Source organism: Lissotriton helveticus, chromosome 5_1, assembly GCF_964261635.1.
Source record: "Lissotriton helveticus chromosome 5_1, aLisHel1.1, whole genome shotgun sequence".
NCBI classification, from domain to species: Eukaryota; Metazoa; Chordata; class Amphibia; order Caudata; family Salamandridae; genus Lissotriton; species Lissotriton helveticus.
The window spans coordinates 55,627,018-55,651,532 of record NC_136065.1 but is presented as its reverse complement, the minus strand read 5'-3'; positions in this window follow the sequence as shown (position 1 = coordinate 55,651,532).

Sequence of the window (24,515 nt, the reverse complement as noted above, 5' to 3'; positions counted from 1 at the left end):
GGCTTTAGATCTGATGTCACTTCCTGTAAAGTCATGGCTTGTGAAGTAACTTTCTATTATGTCAATTCCTGTGATGCCATGTGTGATGCAAATTCATGTGCTGCATGTGTGATGTCGCACGTCGTGATGTCGTGCGCCTTGATGTCACTTGCATACTGCCTAACTAGGTTAGTCACCCCACTTCTTTTTTTTAGGACTTGTGCCCTGATTGCACTAACATTTTGAAAATGTCACACATAGCAATCTGAAACCTCGGCAGCTCAGTGTAGTCCATTTTCTGTTTGAGTGAAATGTTCCATTTTTGGCTTTAAAATTCTGGTCGCCCTATCTACAAAAGGCACACAGCAAGCCTAACACACTTCACAATCCCTAATATGTATATTAGGGATTGTGAAAGCACATGTCGTGCTTCGTGCCTTTTGTTAATAGTATGCAGCAGATAGTGAGCCTTTTTGACAGTGTTCATGTTAATTTGCAGATCCCGACTTGCTTATGCTCGGGCTGCATTTAACATAAAAACTTTCAAAAAGGCACACAAACTGCTGTGCTCTGTGAAGAAAAGGCAGGCAGCAAGAACAACTGCACCACGTGTGCTTTCACAATCACTAATGAATGTTAATGATTGTGAAAGCACAGGTTTTGCGGTTAAGCTTGGTGCCTGCCTTTTCTTGATGGAGCGCGGAGGCTTCTCTTCAAGTATTCATGTTAATCACAGCACCTATCATGCTTCTACAGGGTGCTGCGATTAACATGAATACCTGCCTCTGGTGGTGTGCGCGCTTTAAAGAGGAGACTGCACGCCCAGATTCACCAGGTGCGTGGCCACACAGGCGCGCAGGTTGAAGGGAACAGTGATGGTAACTACAAACCACTCTCAGGGCAGGAGATGAAACTTACATCTGAGGTCAAGGGTCAAGTGAGCATGCAAGGGTTGTGATGGGGGCTTATGTTGAGTGGTTAGGTGTCGCTGGCAGCCGCAGACTGTTTTTTGGGACACTCTCGCTGGAATAGAAGGAGGGCGAAGGACTTCAACATCCAGGAGCCCCTGCCACGCTCACCTGTGGGCTCTGCAGCCACGCCTCCCATCGCTACTTAAACACTCGCGGCCGCCGCTGAATGGGCCAAGGGCAGGCTGTCTGAGCCCGTCCGAGACTGGGCTGGGTCACCCCTCGAACACTGTGAACCCAGTAAGACTTTTACTCAAAGTACTGGGTTTAATATAGTGATTCTTGTGTGTAACTTGTGAGAGGGACAAACATTGATAAACGTAACCCTGTATTGTAGATAGAGGGACATGACGGCATACGCAGGAAAAGGGAGAAAGGTAGGAGTGTTACTGGGACATTGGACCAATTTATAACTAGAGCAGCTTCGGTCCTAGAGCACGAAAATGTAATGACAGAACGTGCCTCTCTTTAGAACCAATGTATTTGAAACGTTCCTCTTTGGGGGGTTTAGCTGCCGCTACTACCCCCGACCAGGTAACTAATCATACACCAACTTCTGATATTAACCTGGAAGATAGCAATAAACAGCACTCACAAGAATCATTAAATCAGTCGGTGGTTAATGAGTCGAATGTCATTGCCTTGTTTAGTGAATCATCCACGGATAAAACACCAAATGAAATTGAGCAACGTTTCTCTACTAGGTCCACATCCAGATCAAACTAATTTACAAAAGTTAAAACAAGTATCAGGATCTGGACACATTGTGAAAAGGAAACGTGGAGGGGGGACCCAAAAGGGTGGGTGTGTAAAGAAATCAAAGCCACTTAAGAACGTAGCGACCCCGGTGTTGGGTGCAACTAACTTGCCACCTGTTTCGACTAGTATTTTACCACCGAAGGTAGCTCCTATAAATATGGTGGACCCCTCTTTGATTGTGGCTCAAAGTACTGATGGCTTACTGGGGAAAATAGAACAATTAATTAAGTCTCTGATGTTGCCCTTGTTGGAGAGAACTAAAAGAATTAATGAAAGATTAGGAGCTCTTGAACAAGCTGCTGCTGTCAATTCTGCTATATTGAAAACATTAGAAGAGTCTAAAACATCTCATAATATAGCAGAATGCACTCCAACAACAGAATTACTAAGTACTATTATTCAACCCATAATAAATAAACCACCTGTAGTTCCAAATGGCTCTATTCAAGGGGCCTTACCAACAGAAAGTGGGAGAAAAGCCTCTGATAGGGTGTGACGACAAGGGGGGAGCGGGACAGGTGATGCAAAGGAAACCGGGGAAGTAGGACAGGCTAATAATAATATGCCGGCAGTAAAGGAAATATCAAACATGGTTAAACATAAAAGCACCCTTCCATGTATTGATCTTCCACCAGAATTCTACCCTTATTCGGTTGTTCTATCTGGGGTTCCAGAGTTGGGTAGCAATAAAACAGAAACCAACTATGAATTAAAAAAACAAGATCACTTTTTGGCTAAATACAAACAGACCTCTCCAACCACATATACATGGAGAAATTCTTAATGTTCGTAGAGTGAGCTGGGTGGGCCACAGAAGAAAGGACCTACCCAGAGATTGTATTATTGTTAATTTCAGAGATAGGCCGAAATATATGTGATTGCTACTATCAAGGAGGAGTGGGTGGCATCCAAACATTTGATTTGAGTTACTTTTATCCACCTTCTGTCTTGGTTCAACCTAATTTTGCTCTATTTGAGAAACAGCAAAGAGGCCCAATGACTTTGTACCAAGATCATTTAAACATTCCCACATTTAATCGCATCAATGCGCTATATGGACTTGAGGGGGTGGACTGACTGAGTGCAGGGAATATCACTGCTAACCCGATATTTAATTCCCTAGATTCGACAATAGAGGTTGAAGAGGTTGCAGGGAACATCTCTGCTATTCCGATACCTAATTCCCTAGATCTGACAAGAGAGGTTGAAGAAACCCCGGTAAACGAGCCATCCCTACAAGCAGTCCCAAGGGTATGTCCGGGGTTACCTAATCCTGGTAGGATAGGTGCCCAAACGGGTTTGGGGAGTTCACATGAAGAAAGGACCACAACGAAAAGGGGTAATTGGTTAATTATGTTTTGGAATGTTGCAGGATTAAGAACCAAGGTTACCAACCAATCCTGGGTTGAATTTATAAATGGATATGATATAGTCAGTCTACAAGAGACCTGGGCTGAAGAAGCGTATCATCTGTGTGGTTTTAAAACCATTTTATCACCAGCAATTGGCTCAGTACATGGCAGGGCCAAAGGGGGGCTGTGTACCTATGTATCAAACCTTTTTAATTGGCAATAAGTAGAGATCCCCTGTAATAATAGATTTTACCATTTGGTTAGGATACATATTGATAAAAAGCTGTGTTTGATTATCGTTAATTTTTACAATAATGTCCCGCAGATGAGGTCGAAATGATTCTGAAAATGTTGAATACAGACATTAAAAACTTGTTAGGTGTGAAAATCGGAGAGACTGTTCTGATTTGGGGGGGGGGGGGTGTTTAATTGCACAGTATGTAGGACCGGTGAACTGGGAAAATGCGGATTGCTGTTGGATAAAGAAACTAACTTAACGCATTTTGATCATACCGTTTGTGGGGGCCTTCTGAATGATATTATATTTTCCTGTGATCTGGGCTTTGCAAATAGTATGTGCCATCCTGAGGTCCCTTTCCGCCCCACATTTAACGGTAGAGGAGTATTCACAACAATAGATTACATCTTGTGGTCGAATGGCTACAAAGATTGTGTGAAAGATTTTAAAACCCTCAACAACCCATTGAGCGATCCCTTTCCCCTTAGCGTCGAAGTCTTAAATCCCCATAACGATCTAGAGGGGGATTATTTGCCAAACCAGTATATGGGCGATATTGCCGTACATAGGCAAAATGGCTATTCGCTAAAATGGTCAAAGATAGTCCCCGACGATTTCTTAAGTAACCTAATTAGGAAGTGTGAAGCAAGCATAAATGTCTGTTTGGATGAAAACTCTGAAAATTCTGCGATCATTAATAATTTTATATTAATCGCCTGACAAATTAAGTCTAGTCTTTGGGTAGATGTAAAAAAGCCCAGAGAAAATTATCTAGCTGGTTTGACACAGCTTTCAGTAAAGACTATTCTAACCATAAGCGCGCCATAAACGCCCCAGAAAAGGACCAGATTTTGATAAGGGAACTGCAAAAGGTTTATAAGGAGACACTACAGAAGAGAAAGTGTGCCTTGAAAATGGCAGCATGGGACTCTTTGTGTGAGGCTTCGCTAAGTTGAGACACTGCAGCCTTCTGGAAAGCTGTAAATGCACCTTTTTTTAATGATAAGACTAAAGCGAGAGTAGAGATAGCCATATATAGTGCACCAATTTCCTCGGAGCAACTACCTACACATCCGGCATCGGAAGCAACGTATAATAACGAGGAAACGGGAGGAAAAGCCCCAGGCCCCGACGGTGTCCCAGTAGATGTCTATAAAAATAATATGGCGTTATGGGCCCCACTCCTTACACAACTTTTTAATGCTTCTTGTACTAGTGGCATAGTATTGTCATGGTTTGAGTCCATTATTATACCTATATTTAAAAAGGGCGATAGAAGTAGTTGCGGGTGCTATCTCCCAATATCATTATTGGACTTTACCGTAAAGACCCGTGGCCGCGTGATTTTAAACAGATTGCAAAGTTGGGCCGACGATCACTCTATAATTAGTGATATACAATATGGATTCAGGAAGGGTCTATAATAACGAGGAAGCGGGAGGAAAAGCCCCAGGCCCCGACGGTGTCCCAGTAGATCTCTATAAAAATAATATGGCGTTATGGGCCCCACTCCTTACACAACTTTTTAATGCTTCTTGTACTAGTGGCCTAGTATTGTCATGGTTTGAGTCCATTATTATACCTATATTTAAAAAGGGCGATAGAAGTAGTTGCGCGTGCTATCTCCCAATATCATTATTGGACTTGACCGTAAAGACCTGTTGGCCGCGTGATTTTAAACAGATTGCAAAGTTGGGCCGACGATCACTCTATAATTAGTGATATACAATATGGATTCAGGAAGGGTCTAGGAACTATTGATCAGGGCCTTAATCTGTTCATTGTTTTAGATAAATATACCAAAGCTAAAGGGCGACGGATGCATTTAACTTTTGTTGATTTATCATCCGCTTTTGATTGTGTCACCCATAGTAAGCTTTGGCTAATACTGGAAGGACTGGGGGTAGAGGAAAAAATAATATTTTTCCTCAGAGACCTTTACAAAGGGGCGAGGGCAACTGTAAGATTTGGCAAGAATGGAGAGTGCAGTAAATCTTTTCGTATTGCAAGAGGAGTACGGCAAGGATGTGTACTTGCCCCCTTCTTGTTTACTATCTACATCAATGACCTAGAAAGAACTCTCCTCCAGGAATGCAGGGACATGCCGTTGGCCTTTAATCGATCTGTACCAGCATTACTGTATGCAGATGATGCGGTCTTGATGGCTAGGACACCACAGGCTATGCAAAAGATGATAACATCTTTCTCTGATTTCATGGCCAATTTGGATCTAAGAATCAATTGTTCAAAAACTTTTTGTATGAATTGTGGTTCTTGGGCTGACAAAAAGAAGAGAACAATGTACATTGCCTCACAACCCTTGGATTTTACCACGACCTTTCCCTACCTAGGTATTTTGTTTGATCGTACAGGTTTATGGAACAGAGCCATTAAGACAAGGAGATTGTTATTCTCTAAGTCTATAATGGCGTTATGAAATTTTAGTAGGAAAATGGGTAGGAAACCGATCAAGGAGCTCCTATGTATTTACAATGCAACCTGTGTTGCAATCGTTACATATGGTGCTGGTATCTGGGGATACGCAAATGTAAAATTGTTGCAGGTGACTGAAAACTGTTTTATGCCATATCTTTTATCAGTCCCGGACAGAGTATCCACCTATATCTGCCATGCCGAACTGGGACAACCGTACCTAGAAGACGTTATAAAGGTACAATCTGTTCTTTTATGGCATAGGGTATGGACCACTGAGGAGTGTACGTTCAACCGTCTCATCCTGAAGGATGTGTTAAGCCTTGATAATGTTAATCGGATGAAATGGTTGAGTTATGTAAAGACGTTCCTCACACAAATAGGCCTTCAAGATTATTATGAAGATCCCTTATTGATGTGTCAGATCCCTAGGAAAGAACTGAAAAAACTCTGTATGAGTTACTTAGGGGATCAAAGAATAAAAGAGGAAATGACTAAAACAACTGTGGTCGCACATCAGTTAATAATGATTACAAGTGATATCCAACCGTATTGTAAATAACAGATGAGAGACTTTGAAAGGTTCCTACTAGTTTGTTTTAGACTAAATATTTTATTCAGGCTATTAAGTTTTCCTATTATGAATGATTGGACAAGGCAACTTAACAAATGCCCATGTGATGATTTGTTAAATGAATCACATATTCATATTTTGTTATTCTGTAAATTTTACACAGTACCTAGGAAAAGATGGATTTGCCAGTATTGAAGTATATAAATTTTAGACAGGGTCGCCCTGCTTTTCTAGCTATCCAGATGTTAGATAATATATTTACTGTTGCATCTGTGTCTTCCTTTTTAAAAAATGTTTTTAAGTCACGCAAATCAATACACGTATGAAATTTAATAATGCCTATTTTTTGCTGGAATTTGTTTTATATGGATATGTATTTTATTATACTTGTATGGTTGTTTTGCAATAATAACCGAATAAAGTTATTGAACTGAACTGAGTGGTTAGGATGAGCGTAATAGTTAAATACTTTTGTTTCCCAAATACATAGGGGCAGATTTATAAGCCCCTTGCGCGTCTTTTACGCCGCCGTTGCGTCACTTTTGTGACGCAGCGGAGGCGCAAAAGACGCGCCATGGTGCGGGGTATTTACAACGTGACACATCTGGGAGATGGTTCACGTTATAAAGCCCTGCCCCAGAAAAAGGCGTTCCTGCGCAGGGGTGGGGGGGGGATGTTCCTGCGCAAGAACGCATCCTAAAAGTGGGCGAGTGATATCTACAAGATTTCACTGAGTCACTTTTGAGACCATGCTGCGTCAAAACCCTACGCCTGTTTGAAGCAGGCGTAAGGATTGACGCAGCATTGGACAGATAGGGCCCCCCAGAGCCTTGCTGGAGCTGCGTCGCACTTGCGATGCAACTCCAGCAATGCGCCACTTCTATGGCACAGATGCGTGATGCATCTGTGCCGTTTTTGCCCCATGGTGCGCCGCATTGTAAATGCGGCGCATCCATGGTGGCGGAGGCATGGCGCACAATAAGTGTTGCATACCTGCTGATATGCAGGGATGCAACACTTATTGTAAATATGCCCCATAGAATTTTGAAGAGAAGTTTGTGATGTTACATGGGTTGTGTAAAATGCCCTTTTCCGGTATCTCACCTGAATAACTGCACGTTAGTGCCCACTTCTCTTACAGTCGTCACACTGGATACCTGTAGTGGACTGTTTTGTGGGGAATATGTCTCTTGGGTCTGGTATTACTTTCCGTGCAAGAGATTATCTGCTTGAAGCAGTCTCCTGCAGTTGAAAATGACAGGTAAGTGTAGCAAACATTTGTCCATTTGCCGTAATACAAAATTCAAGAATCGCGCAAGATTCCATCCACTTAATAAAAATGTCCCCAGGGACAAGTGAGTGAACTTAACTCTCAGGATAAGGTCTACACCTCTGTCTAGTTGCAGGCAATGGTAACTGCAGTTTGATGGTGACTCGCTCTTCGCTTCTGTGCCGAGTGGTCGCTCCCCTGTGGCTGTGGTATAATTTTGCAGCGTATTGGAAACTGCTTGTGGAATCTGCTGTGTGCTTTTGACTGCCGCTTTGCCTATTTACTTATTTGCATTTTTAAACTTCCAGCGCAACTCTCTTGCTGTATCTGTTATCGTTGTGCAGCGCTTTTTCACTGAAACTGACTATATTATACTGCCTGCTGTTTGCTTTTGAATGGCGCTCTGCTTATTAGCAGATTAAAATCGCTAGCGTTTATTCCTTGCTGCACTCGCGTTTTCCCCCAGGCGCTCTTGCCGTGCTGACCCCTCCGCCTCCATTTTGTTGTTTGTTGTCCTCCTACGTTGCCCGCCCCGCCTCCCAGCTGTGCCGCCCTCGCCCCTCCCCCTCCACCATCCATATATGACAGTTGTTCCCGCGCGCAGCGTTTACGCGCAGCGTTCGCGCCCCAGCCGCGCCGAAGGTGCGCCAAAGGTAAGCCCGTCTACGCCCGTCCGCGCCTGGACCGCGCCCAGCGCCATACCCCCTGGCCCTCGCATTTCCCAGCCCTCCCGCTTTACCTACGATGCCACCACCCTCCTAGCCTTTAACCCCGGCCGCTCCCCCAACTGCGTCCAAGCCGCTCCTGGACACACCCATGGACCTTTCTCATGCTACTCCTGCAAATTCATCGGCACCGTCAACAACCCCGCTACGATCACACCTCAGATTCCCGACCCCAACCACCTACAATGCATCCTGCTCAACACCCGATCGGTCCACAGGCACGCCATTGACCTATGGAATCTACTAGACACCATCTCTCCAGACGTCGCCTTCCTAACAGAAACATGGATGAACGCTTCCTCCGCCCCAGACATCACCATTGCCATCCCAGAAGATTATAAGATCACACGCAAGGACCGTACCGGCCACACAGGAGGAGGAATCGCTATCGTCCATAAAAAATCAATCCTCATCTCAACCAGCTCTGACGCCAACCTCGCCAACTCCGAACACCTTCACTTCCAGATCCACATCGACCCCAAGACCACACTCAGAGGCACCCTCCTCTACAGACCACCAGGACCCCACGCAAAATTCAGTGAAGACATCACGGACTTCATCACTCCACACGCGCTCCCCTCCAAAGATTACATCTTTCTGGGAGACCTCAACTTTCACCTTGAAAAGATCAACGACCGCAACACCACCACCCTCTTGGACAACCTCGCCAACCTCGGACTTAAACAACTGGTCACTTCCCCCACCCACATCGCAGGTCACACACTCGACCCCATCTTCACCTCCAGCAATCATGTATCCTTCAGCCACACTACGGATCTCCTCTGGACTGACCACAGCTGCGTTCACTTCACCTACAACAAGCCGAAACCCATCAACCACCTCCAACCAACTCTGCAAAGAAACTGGAACAAAATCACCATCGACCAGATCTCCTCATCGCTCCTTGTAAACACCCCAGCCCACTCTCCTAACCCAGACCAAGCCGCCGCCAACTTCACCCTATGGTTATCCAACACCGCCGACACCTTAGCACCACTGAAAAAACGTCAAAGCAAACCTGGCAGCAAGAAGGCCTCATGGTTCAACGATGATCTTAAGAAGTCCAAGAAACTCTGCCGCTCCCTTGAAAAGGCCTGGAAAAAAGACCCAACCACTAGCACCAAGGACGCCTTCAAAAACGCCACCCGCACACACCACCAGCTAATCCGAAAAGCCAAGAAAACAGCATTCAAGGATCGACTTGACAACAACGCCCACAACAGCAAGGAACTTTTCAACATCGTCAAGGAATTTACCAATCCCTCGGCCAACTCCAACGACATCACCCCCTCTCAAGCCCTCTGCGACTCCCTAGCCTCATTCTTCCACAACAAAATTGCAGACATCCACAACAGCTTCGACAACCAATCCGGAGACCAACCCACCCAACCATATGCTGAACATTCTCCCCCCTTGAACACCCTTAACGTCTGGAACCCAATCTCCACTGAGGACACCATCCGCCTGATGAACTCCATCCACTCAGGATCCCCCACAGACCCATGTCCTCACCACATCTTCAACAAAGCAGACTCCGTCATAGCACCGCACCTCCGAGACGTCATCAACTGCTCCTTCAACTCTGCCACCTTCCCGGAAAGCTGGAAACACGCTGAACTCACCGCCCTTCTGAAAAAACCCACAGCGGACCCCACCGAACTCAAAAATTACCGCCCCATTTCGCTCCTTCCATTCCCGGCCAAAGTTATCGAGAAAGCTGTCAACAACCAGCTCGCCGCTTTCCTCGAAGCCAACAAATCCCTCGACTCCTCACAATCTGGCTTCCGAGCAAAACACAGCACTGAGACCGCCCTCATCGCAGCAACAGACGACATTCGAACTCTACTGGACAATGGAGACACAGTCGCCCTCATCCTCCTCGACCTCTCTGCAGCCTTCGACACAGTCTGCCACAGCACCCTTTTACAACGCCTCAGAAACATCGGAATACAAGGAAAAGCACTTGAATGGATCACCTCGTTCCTCACCTCAAGAACCCAGAGAGTCCGCCTTCCACCATTCAAGTCCGAGGCCACTGAAGTCATCTGTGGCGTACCACAAGGATCCTCACTCAGTCCCACCCTCTTCAACGTATACATGAGCCCCCTCGCGGCCATCGCCCGCCAACACAACCTCAACATCATCTCTTACGCGGATGACACTCAACTGATCCTTTCTCTCACCAATGACCCCAGCACCGCCAAAACTAACCTACACGAAGGAATGAAAGAAGTTGCCGAATGGATGAAACACAGCCGTCTGAAACTGAACTCAGATAAAACAGAAGTCCTCATCTTAGGTACATCCCCCTCTGCATGGGACGACTCTTGGTGGCCGGAAGCCCTTGGAAAAGCACCCATCCCGACAGACCACGCACGGAACCTAGGCGTTATCCTGGATTCTTCACTTTCAATGAACAGACAAGTCAGCGCCGTATCCTCATCCTGCTTCAACATTCTTCGCATGCTCAAAAAAACATTTAGCTGGATCCCCACCGAAACCAGAAAAACAGTCACCCATGCTCTGGTCACGAGCCGACTGGACTACGGAAACACCCTCTACGCAGGTACTACCGCTAAACTCCAGAAGAAACTCCAACGAATCCAAAACGCCTCAGCCAGGATCATATTAGACATCCCGCGCAACGAACACATCTCTGGTCACCTGAAAGACCTCCACTGGCTACCCGTCAATAAGAGGATCACTTTCCGACTGCTAACCCACGCACACAAATCACTCTACGACATCGGACCAGAATGCCTCAACTCACGACTGTCCTTCTACACCCCCTCCCGCCAACTACGTTCTTCCAGCCAAGCCCTCGCCACTGTACCTCGCATCAACAAGACCACCATGGGAGGCAGATCCTTCTCTTACCTGGCTGCTAAAACATGGAACTCACTCCCCACTTACCTTCGCCTTACCCAGAACCACCTAGCATTCAGAAAGCAACTTAAAATGTGGATATTTGACGAGTAATCCTCCTCCCCTCCCTAAGCGCCTTGAGACCCTCTGGGTATGTAGTGCGCTATATAAATTCTTTGACTTGACTTGACTTGACATGGAAAGTGTTAGATTTGGGGGTCTCTGGTTGGCACAGGTAAGTACTTATGACAAGCAGGGACCCTCTCCTCTAGTCTGTGCAAGGGACTTACTCCTAAAGATAACCCCTGCTCCCTATAGGTAGTGTGGCGTGAGCAGACCAGGCTAAACCTCAGGGCGTTTAGTAGTTAAGCATTTATGACCAGATACAGTAATATAGCCATACACCACAAATGGACACCAGTCTAGTTGTTATGTAAAAATAGGTTTCTTTATATATAAAGATTTATGCAGACTTATACAAGACCAGTATAACGTTTTTAAAAATAAGCCACAAGATTGTTTAGGCAAAGCGTTCTGTAAATAAGCGTATCTTCTTTTGTGGGGCGCGTTGCGCACTTTGTCTGACTCTCCCTGGGCAACAAAAATGCAGTTTACCAACAAAACGTTGCGGGCTCCTAGCCCGGGTGTACGCACCGTAGTGCACGTCGAATGACAGTATCTTAGTGAGGGGGTAAAGATTCCAGCGTGTAGACAGTGACGTCAGCGCACTGATGCGGTGCGGGTAGCTCCTCTCCGAGGCGGGCCCCGGCTCTGGAAGGTCTCGGTGCGAGACCTAGAGGCAGGGGGCCTCGAGGAGTGGGGCAGGCGATGTAGTGCGGAAAAGCGTCCATGGCGTACGAGCCTTACCTTCGGATCTGCTGGGGCGCTGCGGTACAATGTGGGCAGGCGTGGCACGGGGCTCCCAGTACGGAGCGTACGGGGGAGCTCACAGCGTGCAGCGCAGCCCGGCGGGACTCGGGAGTGCGGAGCGGAGCGGCTGGGATATGTCTCATACTTACGGGCTCGAGGCAGCACTCAGGTCCGCTTCCAGCGGGAGGGGTGAGAGGCGCCCGGTGCGGCGCGAACAGGACGAGGTGACAAAGTGCAGGTGGCCCAGCAGGGCAGACGGTGAACGGCTCGAACTCGAGCGGGGATCACACACAGCGGGGGCGGCCAGGCACAAGCGTCACAGACCAAAGAGGGGGGCGAGGCGCACTGGGGATTACGGCTCCGGCAAAACGAGACGGCAGCAGACCGGCAACAGACAGCGAATGCAGGAGATGAGCCCAATGGTCCTGGGGCTCAGTACAGGGGGCAAGCTCACTACCAAGCCCTTGGAGATCGTTTCAAAAGGAATGCACAAGTAGATCTAAAAGTCTCTCTCAGTCTTTTCCCCTCCTTCTTGCAGCAAGGCACCCACCACAGGCCAGTCTCTCAGGCTAGAGACAGTAGTCCTCCATGCAGCTTTTCCAGGTCCTTCTCTTCGGGCAGAGTTTCTTCTTGGCGCAAACAGGATCCGATTTCTTAGGAGCAGGGCTCCTACTTTTTTACTGCAAATCCTTTGTTCTTGCAGGCCAGGGGGGCCTTTGCCTAATACAGTCCAGTTCCTGAGCACTTTGTTTTGGGCAGCTCTGGCTTTTCTTTCAGTGAGCAGGGCAGGGACATCAGACGCTCCGCAGGAGGTGGAGCAAGCATTGTGGTGACAAGTACAGTCCAGGAGTACTCTGTTGACAGTCTTCCCCTCTCTCTTCACAAGGTGCAGGGCAGAGACATTAGCCGCTCCCCAGGGGGCGGAGCCAGCATTGAGGTGACAAGTACAGTCCAGGAGTACTCTGTTGACAGTCTTCCCCTCTCTCTTCACAAGGTGCAGGGCAGAGACATTAGCCGCTCCCCAGGGGGCGGAGCCAGCATTGAGGTGGCAGTGCACAGCCCTATTCAGAGTCAAGGGGCACTCCCCCGACCTTTGGGACCAAGACCACTGGGCTGGCCCAAGGACTGCTGGAGGACTCAATCACCCCAAGAGCAATCATCTTTGAGACCTCCACTTTGATGCAGGCCCTGACCCAGTCAGTCACCCTGTAAGCCTTGTGCTTCACAGGTGAACTGTCCCCTGTATCCACATCATGGACGCACCAATCAGTGATACTAGGGATCAGGGAAAACAGGTCAGAGAACTGTCCCAGCAACTGGCGGCAGTCATTCTGTTGTTCAGGGGTCAGGGTGGGTGAGAGGTTAACTCCATGCACTGACCCATCTTGCTCTGTGGCCACCAAGAGGTCCGGAAGCGGTTCGGTCTCCTCCTCCATTCCATCGTCGGTTGCCAACAGCATGCCCACTTCGGACCTTTCCAAGTGGGGCTTAAGGCGGTTGACATGCAGGACCCTCAAGGGGTTCCTGGGAGACTGCATGTCCACCAAATAGGTAACAGGACTCTTGCGCTCCACAACCTCAAAGGGGCCTGTCCACTTATCCTGGAGCGCACAAGGCTCCACGGAGGCCAAGACCCACACCTTTTGACCAGGCTGAAGCTCAACCAGAGTGGCATTCTGGTCGTACCACCGCTTTATCTCCTCTGGCTGGCTTCCAGGTTTACCTCAGCAAGTTTCCTGAAACGCCTAGTCTGGTTCCTAAAGGCTAGCATGTAGTTATATACATATATATAGTTATATACATTATATAGTATAGTTATATACATTCTGGGGAGGTTTCCATATACACATACAGAAAAGGAAAAAAGTAAATATAGCAAGTAAGAGCATTAGGGACATTGCCATAGCCATAATTCTGAAGATCCATGAGTTTGCTACAGTCTACTAGTGCGCCAAGCAGCCACTGGTGCCCATATCTTCATCCCCAATTCTCTTAATTTTTTACCCTTGAGTTGATACAAGGCCGTCTCCACATTATGTATACCCAATAATCTGGATAACCACATTTGAAAGGTTGGGGCCTCGGTATCTTTCCAAGATGCTGAAATTAAAATTCTGAGTACAGCTGTGGAGATAAAAATTAAAGCTTCAGTCTCAGTATTTAATTTCAATTGACTTTGGCATCCTATAATCATGAGTGTCGGAGACAAGGTTATCTGAGCATCCAGCAGTCCTTGCCAAAATGATTCAATCTCTATTTTGATTGATTCTAGTTTCTCGCACTGATAAAACATATGGATAATGTCAGCTGGGCCTTTGCAACATCTGGGGCAATTACTGTTCTCCCTCTTGCCCCAATCATAAAGTTTAGAAGGGGTATAATAAAGATTGAATAATGTTTTAAAGTGTTGAGCTCTTAAATTGGAGGAGCGTAGGAATTTTCTATCCATTTCTAGGGCTCTGTCCAGGTCAATATCCGGATCCTCCAGCTTTGTAGCCCAGGCTGCCTCAGTTTTGCCCATGTCGTCCTGGGATTCCTCCAAAAACAGCCTGTACACACCATTAATTCTAGGTTCACCCACCTTCAGATAGTCCAATATCTTGCACCTCTCCCTTAAGATAATTCGGGGCCCTATTGATCTAATTGTACTGACCACCTGAGCATATTTATAATCTTGTATACCCTGGAGGGAGTACCTTTGTCTTAGTTCTTCCAGAGTTCTGAAAATAACTTGCCCCAGTGTCAGGATACCTTTTCCCGCCCAGTGTCTCCAGGACCCATCATTACTTACATTAGGAAAGAGACCAGAATTCCAGAGTGGGGTGTGGTGATTATATTTGGAGATTGCCAGTGCTTTCCGAGCTGCTGCCCAGACCCCCCATATTCCTTCAAGTGTCTTAAGTCTCGATTTGCTATAATATTTCCTTTCTGTTCGCCTTAATAATACCCCCGTAGCCTCTCTGCCAAGTAGTAATTCAAAGATAGATGGAATCGCGTCTTGTCTTCTCGGGCAGTTTAAGCTGCTTCCCACTGGTTTGAATAAGATAGCCATCTGCGTAAGTAAACAGGACCAATGATAGTATCTGACGTTTGGCATTCCCAGACCACACCTTTCCTGAGGCAGGGAGATATATTTCATGGATCGTCTAACCTTACCGTATTGCCACAAGAAGTTCATAAAGATGGATTCTATTTCTTTAATGATTTTCTCCTCTATTTTAAAGGGGATCGACCGAAATTTATATAACACCTTGGGGAACATAGTCATTTTGATAACATTGGCGCGACCAATTATTGAGAGTTGTAGCGTGTCCATTCTTTTCAGATTCTCCCTCATGGATTTCATGAGAGGAATGAAATTGTCTCTAATTATAAACTCCGGTTGTGCATTGATCGTTATCCCCAGGTAAACCACAGAGTCAACAAATCTGTAGTCTGACTTGTTTATGTTCTTGGAACAGAGCACCTGTGTCTTATCCACATTTAGACGATAGCCGGATTGTCCGCCAAATTTGCTCGTAGTACCCACTACTTCTCGCATAGCTGCTTGGGGATCAGTAGTAATGACAGCTAGATCATCGGCATATGCCCAAATTTTTGTTTGAAATCCATTCGTAACTACCGGTTTAATTGCTGTGTTGTTGATTATTTGGCGTATTAGAGGATCAATATATAGTGCGAATAGGATGGGTGAGCATGGGCATCCCTGCCTTGTCCCCCTTGTGATAAAAATCTTATCTGAGCTTTCCCCCATCATTTGAATTTTCGCCATTGGGGTGGAATACATGGCCTGAATATCCTTCATAAACCTTGGTCCAAACCCCCTTTCGGTGAGCACACTCCACAGGAATTCCCATCTGACGCGGTCAAAAGCTTTCTCCGCATCTAGGAGGATCATTGCGACCCCTCCCTCCCCGGCAGCATGGATATCGAACAACGTAATAGCTCGTCTTATATGGTCTGTGGTTCCCCTACCAGGAATAAAACCATGCTGCCAGGGAGAGACCAGGGACCCAATGATCCGTCCCAAGCGGGTTGCCAAGATCTTAGCGTATAATTTATTGTCCGCATTTATTAGAGATATGGGTCTATATGAACCCGGATTTTCCGTGGGCTTGCCTTTTTTATGGAACACCACTATATTGGTGTTCATCCATGACTCGGGGATTAAACCTGTATTTACAACCCCGTTGAAAAGGTCTAACAGAAGTATAGATGTTTCTTCAAAAAAACTTTTGTAAAGCTCAATTGGTAAACCATCGGGGCCGGCAGCCTTCCCTGCTGCTAATTCTTGTATGGCCTCCGAGAGTTCATCCATAGTAATGGATTGTTCTAAAATTTCTCTATCATTCTGAGCCACTTTGATCCCCAATCCTGTCCACTCAGCCATTGGCTCCTCTGTCACCACATCTTCCTGATACAATATTTGATAATATCTTTTGAAGACATCTATAATGTCCTTTGGCTCCTCATAGATCCTGCCCTGCTCTTCTATGCATGAAATAATATTTTTCGAGGTCGCTTGTCTGATACGTAGTGCCAATGCTTTCCCAGCTTGTTCCCCCGTCTCATACATATTCCTTCTTTGTGTTTGATATTCAGCAGCAGCTTTATCGGCTAATTGCTTTTGTATCTCAGCTTTAATAGTGCTCACTCTTTCTAGGCTTATGGTGTCCGGCCTGCTCTGCAAATAAACCTTTCCTATGCAGTGCCTCCGCTGCAGTTAATTTATTCATGAATTTCTCTCTTTCTAAGTTAAGTCGTTTCCAATTACGAGAGGTGTAGCTGCTGGTTTCTCCCCTTAGGGCAGCTTTATAGCTGTCCCAAACAGAGTTTTGCGATGCGCTGTATCTATTAACATCAATAAAGGCCTGTGACCAGTTCTTCATATATGCTATGTATGTGCTATCTGTTAAGAGCTTCTTGTCAAAAGTCCATGGTCTCAGTAGTTTAGCTGGTCTATTCGAAGCTATTGTTAATAACAATGGATTATGGTCTGATATCATCATAGGTAATTTGCGGATTGCTACTGTGCTAATCTCAGTGGTGGTAATCATAAAGTAATCCAGCTTGGAATATTTCTTAAATGGATGCGAAAAATATGTAAAGCCTGCATTCCCTGATTCAATACTACCCCAGACATCCCTCAAACCATGTGAATCCATCATTGAGCGTACTGCCCGATATACCCGGGGTTTACGCCCGGTGTATCCTATACCACCTTCGAAATCTGCAGAGATATTAAAATCCCCGCAGGCCACTATGGGTGCTGGCCAGCTTGCTAGCTCCTTCTCAATATGATTGAAGATGTCAGGGTCGTCACTGTTAGCCCCGTATATACTACATATAGTAATACCAGAATTCATTTCGCATAGTGCCCACCGCCCCATGGTGTCAGCCTTGAATCGTTTAGCTCCCCCCAGACCGACCTTGCCAATGATAGCGACCCCCCTAATAGTAGACGTTTGGGAGGAGCAGGATAGAATCTCAAATCCCTTTATATTTAACCAATGCCTTTTCTCCCATGGCAAATGGGTCTCCTGTATGCACATGATATCTGTACATGTAAATTTAACAAATTCCTCTAAACTTCCCCTTTTTTTCCAATCATTTAGACCCCCTATATTCATAGAGCAGATCCTAAGTTTTGACATAGTTCTATTTTAGATCCTTCCTTCGGTTCAACCTTCCACTTGATATAGTAAAGAAACGTTCAACCTCATACCTTGTTACAACTTTAAGTCTTAATCTGATTATATTTACAATAGTATCATGAATTCTCTTTATTTGATTTGCACCCCCCCAGCACCAGCCCAACCCTCCCACCCCATCCACCACCCAATCCCTCCCACCCCCCTCAACCTCCCGTTGAGGCATCCTGGGTCCGGCCGGATCCAGGTGTGGGCGTCTGTGTGGTCCGTACACCAAAATCACTCTCAGAGCCTCTGGCCCCGCCATTGGAGACTGAAGAGAAAGCGCCAAAGCAGAAAATTGAAAGGAGACCAAAAAAAAAAACAGAAAAATACAAGTTTTAGTCTATACCCAGACAGTGATTAATTTTTTTGAGTCTCGGGCAATTAACTAGCGCCCTTGATGTTTATCAGATGTCTTTCCTTGCAGTATCCGATATTTCTTGCAAGTAACCTTCCGCTTGAATTTCGCTGTTGAAAAATCGCGTGGTACCTTTAAAAATTACTTTCAAGCGAGAAGGGTTTTGTAAGTACACAGTAGCACCAGCTTTTTCAAAAGGGGTAAAAAGCTGCCGCATTCTCCATCTTCTTTCAACTGTTGGATGTGCATAATCTGGTCTTACAAAGAAGGAGAATCCATTATGTTCCCGTTTATTGGTAGGCCGTGCTAGATCGTAAATGGCTTCCCGTAACAGAAAGTTACCAAAATACACTAACAATGTCCTTGGATATGAGGTGGAATTCGCGGCCTGTTTTCGTTGTGTGAGAGGAAAGCGATGGGCCCGCTGGATTTCTTTATCCATATCCCAGGATTCTAATTCAGGGAAAGTTTTTTTACAGAGATTGATTATATATCCCCTGGGATCATTTCTCTCCACGGCTTCCGGAATGCCAAGAAACCGAAGGTTATTTCTTCTTAAGCGATTCTCCTGGTCTTCAACCTTGAACATTAAGTCTCGAATAATCCCTTCTTGAGATTTTTCTTGCTTTTGGAGGCAGGCAACATCTTTCTCTAAATACTCAGTACGAGTTTCTAGAGATGCCATCCTTTCCGATATCTCGGTGCAAGTACTGCCTACTTTGTTGACCACTCCTTCTAACTTCTGAATAGCGGCATGATTCCTCTCACTGTCTTTCTTAGTTTCCTTATGAAAATCTCTGATAGTCGTCAATATATCTTTTATGGAAGGCTCCACCAATTTCTCTTTTCTTATAGCCAAGCCATGTTGTAGCTGTTTATCACTCCCAATTAATTCCTCCCCACTATGCTGAGCCGGTATAGCTTCGTCAGAATAATTGGATTCATTCCTGCTTTTGCTACCTTGCCCAGTTATACTTCCTTGGTCTGAACTTTCTTCGAAGTGTGACTTATTGAGCCGTAGGTTCCTTGTTCTCCTTTTCTCAAATTTTTTCCCCCGCGGTGTGTTACCTTGATCTGGAGCGCTGGATTTCTTGGCATCTAAGGAGTCTGTGCCTTCAGGTGTTGAACCTCGAGCAGGATTGATGTTATCATCGCTAATCTCACTTGTTGTGGATAAACCAGTCTCATATATGTCTACCGCCGATCCCTCAGATGGATTTTCCGCTTCAAATTGTCTCAGCTTCACGATAGATGGATTACGTATGGAGCTGGGAGTCTCAATGAGAGGTGGGTCAGCAAAGAGTAAAAATTTGTTTGGACAGTTAAAGCCGCAGTCAAAGCAGAGATTAATATTGGAAACCCGATTTACAAACGAATATATACAGTTTATCTCAGACCCTTTCAGATATCAATCGACGAAAGCAATTATTCAAATCGAGCTTGGAGGCCATCACCTCACAAATGTGATAAGCTGTATATACAATGCATTGCGTGAGTGCAAGGCACAGCTAAGATCACGGTTCCCTGTCCAAGTGAAGCTGCTTAAGGGAGTGCGAGGCACACAGAAAGCACAGAAAGCGACAAAGATTGAGGCTCGAGGAGAAGCGCTCACCACAGTCTCTTTGTTCGACACCCAATCGTCTTGTATTTCAATCTCAGGACCTGGGAAAATATCTAGCAGACGTTCAGCTATGGAAGACCTGGCTTACGGGGTTTGTGCTGGAGATGGAGATGGAGCTTCAGTTTCGTCCTCAGCGCTGATGGAGCCAATAAAGCACTGTGAGACCAATCCAGGAAACCTCGGAAAAAAAATAGTGAATACGTTGGAACTATCAAAGGACTTAAGCAATCCAACGATACCCTCTAGGAGTACAGAGGGAGATGCCTATACATCTGAAATCGAAATCGACAATGCTGTTGATTCCTCTAAATCGAAGGATAAAAACATAGATAAACGATTAGAGACAAAGGGACGAGAAACTCGCGGGGCCAAGGCAAAGGAAACAAAAAATAACAAATTACAAGAAGAAGGGAAGGGGAGAGAGAAAGACAAAGACAAAGACAAACCAAAACGGAAAGGCCTAGAAAAAGAAAAAGAAAAAGACCCAGATAAAGACAGAGACAAAGACAAAAGCAGAGATAAAGAATTGGAAATCGAAAATGAAAAAACTACGGAAAAAAATAAAAAATATCTCAAAAAGAGAAAGTTCAACGTAGAGACAAAGAGAAGGACGAAAGCACCGAAGCAATAGATGATGCAGATTTAATGGTAAAAAAAGCCAAGCGACTACAAACTATTAAGAATCTGAAAGCAAATGCAAAAGCCACCGCTACTGACCAAACCAATACATTACAGCCTAGCATATCCAGCATCTTCAGCCCTATACCTAAGGAAGGGGCAAAAAAAGTTTCAGAACATCCAGCATTGGTTGAACTATCCAAGAATGATAGGAATAGAATAACAATACATTCGGAACCAGACCTTGAAACATAAGTCTCTTATAAATCCGGTTTTATTGGGAACGAGTCTCTCTTACCAGACTGTAGAGGTAGCACTCCCCTCAGCCTCCGAAGGTACCAGATATGAACTCTGCAAACCGCTCCGGTCAGCTGTTCTTCTGACGTATCCAAAACTAACAGTACGGTGTTTCCGGTCACGGGAGGGGGCAATCCAGCGTCTCCTGGTCCGGACAAAATAATTATTACCACTCGGTCTCACTCGGTCTCCTGATCCGACCCTATGCACTCTTGCAAACAAATATATGTACAAACCGAGAGGGGGCAAATCCAGCGTCTCTCGATAAAGTACCAAAGTCTCCGGTCACGGGAGGGGCAAATCCAGCGTTTCCCGGTCCGGGCTCTGGATAACAACGAAGTGGATTCAGGAGGGGGAAATCCAGCGTCTCCTGATCCGTTACACAAGCACTTTCACTACCGGTGCAGTCCAACGTCTTACACGAACGCTAATCAAGCAACACGTAACATCGCAGCCGCGGGTTACTACAGGAACATGTCACAAGGCAAACAGCCAGTTCAACACAGGAGCAAGGCATCCGCCATACTACTCCTAGGCAGACAAAATCACGTGCACTGCACCGGGTCTCACCCGTGATTATGTAGCTCCTACCGCTCCTCCCCGACAGATGGAGTTCTGGGAGATGTAGTTCATGCTGCATTCAGGTAGGCATACGGCGAGCCCTGACATTCTGAACTTTTTGCAGAAACCTTTAAATTGCTCCACTTTGTAACTCTCAAGTCCTTCTTCTCCCCAATCTATGTCTTCTATTCGAGAGATCACAGAGGCTGCCCTTCCCACAGGGAGTGAACCAGGAATGACTTCTCAAACTATTGGAGATCTCTCAGCAAAAATATAAAAATCAATAAGTCTGTGGCTGCGTTATTGGTCTGAACTCACTACGTGGTGATCAATAATTACTGTACATAAATCATAAATGCAAATTTGAAATCCTCACTGCTGCCTCCAATGTTAGATTTGGGGGTCTCTGGTTGGCACAGGTAAGTACTTATGACAAGCAGGGACCCTCTCCTCTAGTCAGGGCAAGGGACTTACTTCTAAAGATAACCCCTGCTCACCCTCTAGGTAGTGTGGCGTGAGCAGACAAGGCTAAACCTCAGGGCATTTAGTAGTTAAGCATTTATGACCAGATACAGTAATATAGCCATACACCACAAATGGACACCAGTCTAGTTGTTATGTAAAAATAGGTTTCTTTATATATATAGATTTATGCAAACTTATACAAGACCAGTATAACATTTTAAAAAATAAGCCACAAGATTGTTTAGGCAAAGCGTTCTGTAAATAAGCGTATCTTCTTTTGTGGGGCGCGTTGCGCACTTTGTCCGACTCTCCCTGGGCAACAAAAAGGCAGTTTACCAACAAAATGTTGCGGGCTCCTAGCCCGGGTGTACGCACCGTAGTGTGCATAGAATGACAGTACCTTAGTGAGGGGAGTCAGAGTCCGACCTGTAGGCGGCAACATCAACTCACTGATGCGGTGCGGGCAGCTCCTCTCCGAGGTGGGCCCCGGCTCTGGAAGGTCTCGGTGCGAGACGTAGAGCGGGGGGCCTCGAGGAGCGGGGCAGGCAATGTAGTGCGGAGAAACGTCCACGGCGTACAAGCCGTACCTTCGGATCTGCTGGGGCGCTGCGGTACAATGTGGGCAGGTGCGGCACGGAGCGTATGGGGGAGCTCACAGCGGGCAGCGCGGCCCGGCGGGACTCGAGAGTGCGGAGCGGGGTGTCTGGGGCACGTCTCGTACATACAGGCCGTCCAGGGCTCGAGGCTGAACTCCGGTCCACTTCCAACGGGAGGGGTGAGAGGCGCCCAGTGCGGTGTGAACAGGATGAGGTGACAAAGTGCGGGCGACCCAGCAGGGCAGATGGTGATCGGCTCGAACTCGAGCGGGGCTCACACACGGCGGGGGAGGCCAGGCACAAGTGTCATGATCCAAAGAGGGGGGCGAGGCGCACTGGGGATCACGGCTCTGGCAAAAGGAGACTGCAGCAGACCGGCAACAGAGAGCGAAGGCAGGAGATGAGCCCAAAGGTCCTGGGGCTCAGTTCAGGGGGCAAGCTCACATCCAAGCCCTTGGAGATCGTTTCAAAAGGAATGCACAAGTAGATCTAAAAGTCTCTCTCAGTCTTTTCCCCTCCTTCTTGCAGCAAGGCACCCACCACAGGCCAGTCTCTCAGACTAGAGACAGTAGTCCTCCATGCAGCTTTTATTATTATTATTATTATTAAAAACACTTATAAAGCGCAAACAAAGGCCCTTGGGCATCTCGGCGCTGAAGTTACTGCAGTGTTTAACCAGATCCTTCTCTTCGGGCAGAGGTTCTTCTTGGCGCAAGCAGGATCCGATTTCTTAGGAGCAGGGCTCCTACTTTTATACTGCAAATCCTTTGTTCTTGCAGGCCAGGGGGGCCTTTGCCGAATCCAGTCCAGTTCCTGTGCACTTTGTTTTGGGCAGCTCTGGCTTTTCTTTCAGTGAGCAGGGCAGGGACATCAGACGCTCCGCAGGAGGTGGAGCAAGCATTGTGGTGACAAGTACAGTCCAGGAGTACTCTGTTAGTCTTCCCCTCTCTCTTCACATGGTGCAGGGCAGAGACATTAGCTGCTTCCCAGGGGGCGGTGCCAGCATTGAGGTGGCAGAGCACAGCCCTATTTAGAGTCAAGGTACACTCCCCCCACCCATCCTGGTGTAATCCCTCTATTCTAAGGAAAGCAAGAAAGTTCCCCTGGATTTCTGTTTCTAGTCAGCCCCTACTGTTCTTCACTCACCACTAGTTTTGATACACACACTCACTCATCCTACAGATTCCGGACTCTTGCCCCTTATATCATTAATCTCTGTCCAAACTGAAAAGTAGTGCCAATCTATATTTATTTTTCTTTTGCATAAAAAAGTGAAGGTACTTGCATCAAATAGTCAATTATATTAGTATAATATTCAAGAAGAATAAATCCTGAGCAGTTTACACATTAAAAACACTAGTTCGTTAAAAAACACTTATTCTTTAAAAGATACATTTTTATGTAAAAAGGAGTACATTTCATTAAAAACACAATATCACAATAAAATATACACAATTCATCGCATCCAAATAACAAGACCCTAAGGTCAACCAACCACCCGATGGTAACCTAAAGTTGTGACCAAACTGTTGATCCCAAGCTGATAAACATTAATGATATAAGGGGCAAGAGTCCGGAATATGTAAGATGAGTGAGTGTGTGTATCAAAACTAGTGGTGAGTGAAGAACAGTAGAGGCTGGCTAGCAACAGAAATCCAGGGGAACTTTCTTGCTTTCCTTAGATTAGGCTCAGTCCCCTGGGACACAGTGAGCCACCTCTCCTTTTTTTTTTTTACGAAATCGGCCGTTACCGACCGGTAAAAGCCTTTTCCTATGTAGGAGGCTATTTTACCGATTCGGTAAATAACAAATCGGTATTTACCAATTCGGTATTTACCGAATCATCTTTTACCAATTCGGTATTTACCGAATCGGTAAATGAGATGTAGGAAGCACTGTAAACAGTGCTTCTGGGCTTTAAGAATTCGTTATTTACCACCAACTATTAGTTGGTGGTAAATAAGGAATTCCTATGTAAATGCATAAATGTGCATTTACACCTGTGCCATGTGACAGACATACATGCCCTTAGGGCATGTATGTGTGCGACATGTGCACACCAGCACTAATCAGGGGTGCAACAGGGTGTCAAAGTGACACCCTGCCACCCTTGAATTTTTCCCAATTTTACCGAATCGGTAATTACCGATTCGGTAATTGACATTCATTCCTATGGGCCTCCAGGCCCATAGGAATGAATGGCAAATACCGAATCGGTAATTACTGATTCGGTAAATACCGAATCCCAACGATTCGGTATTTTTTACCGATTA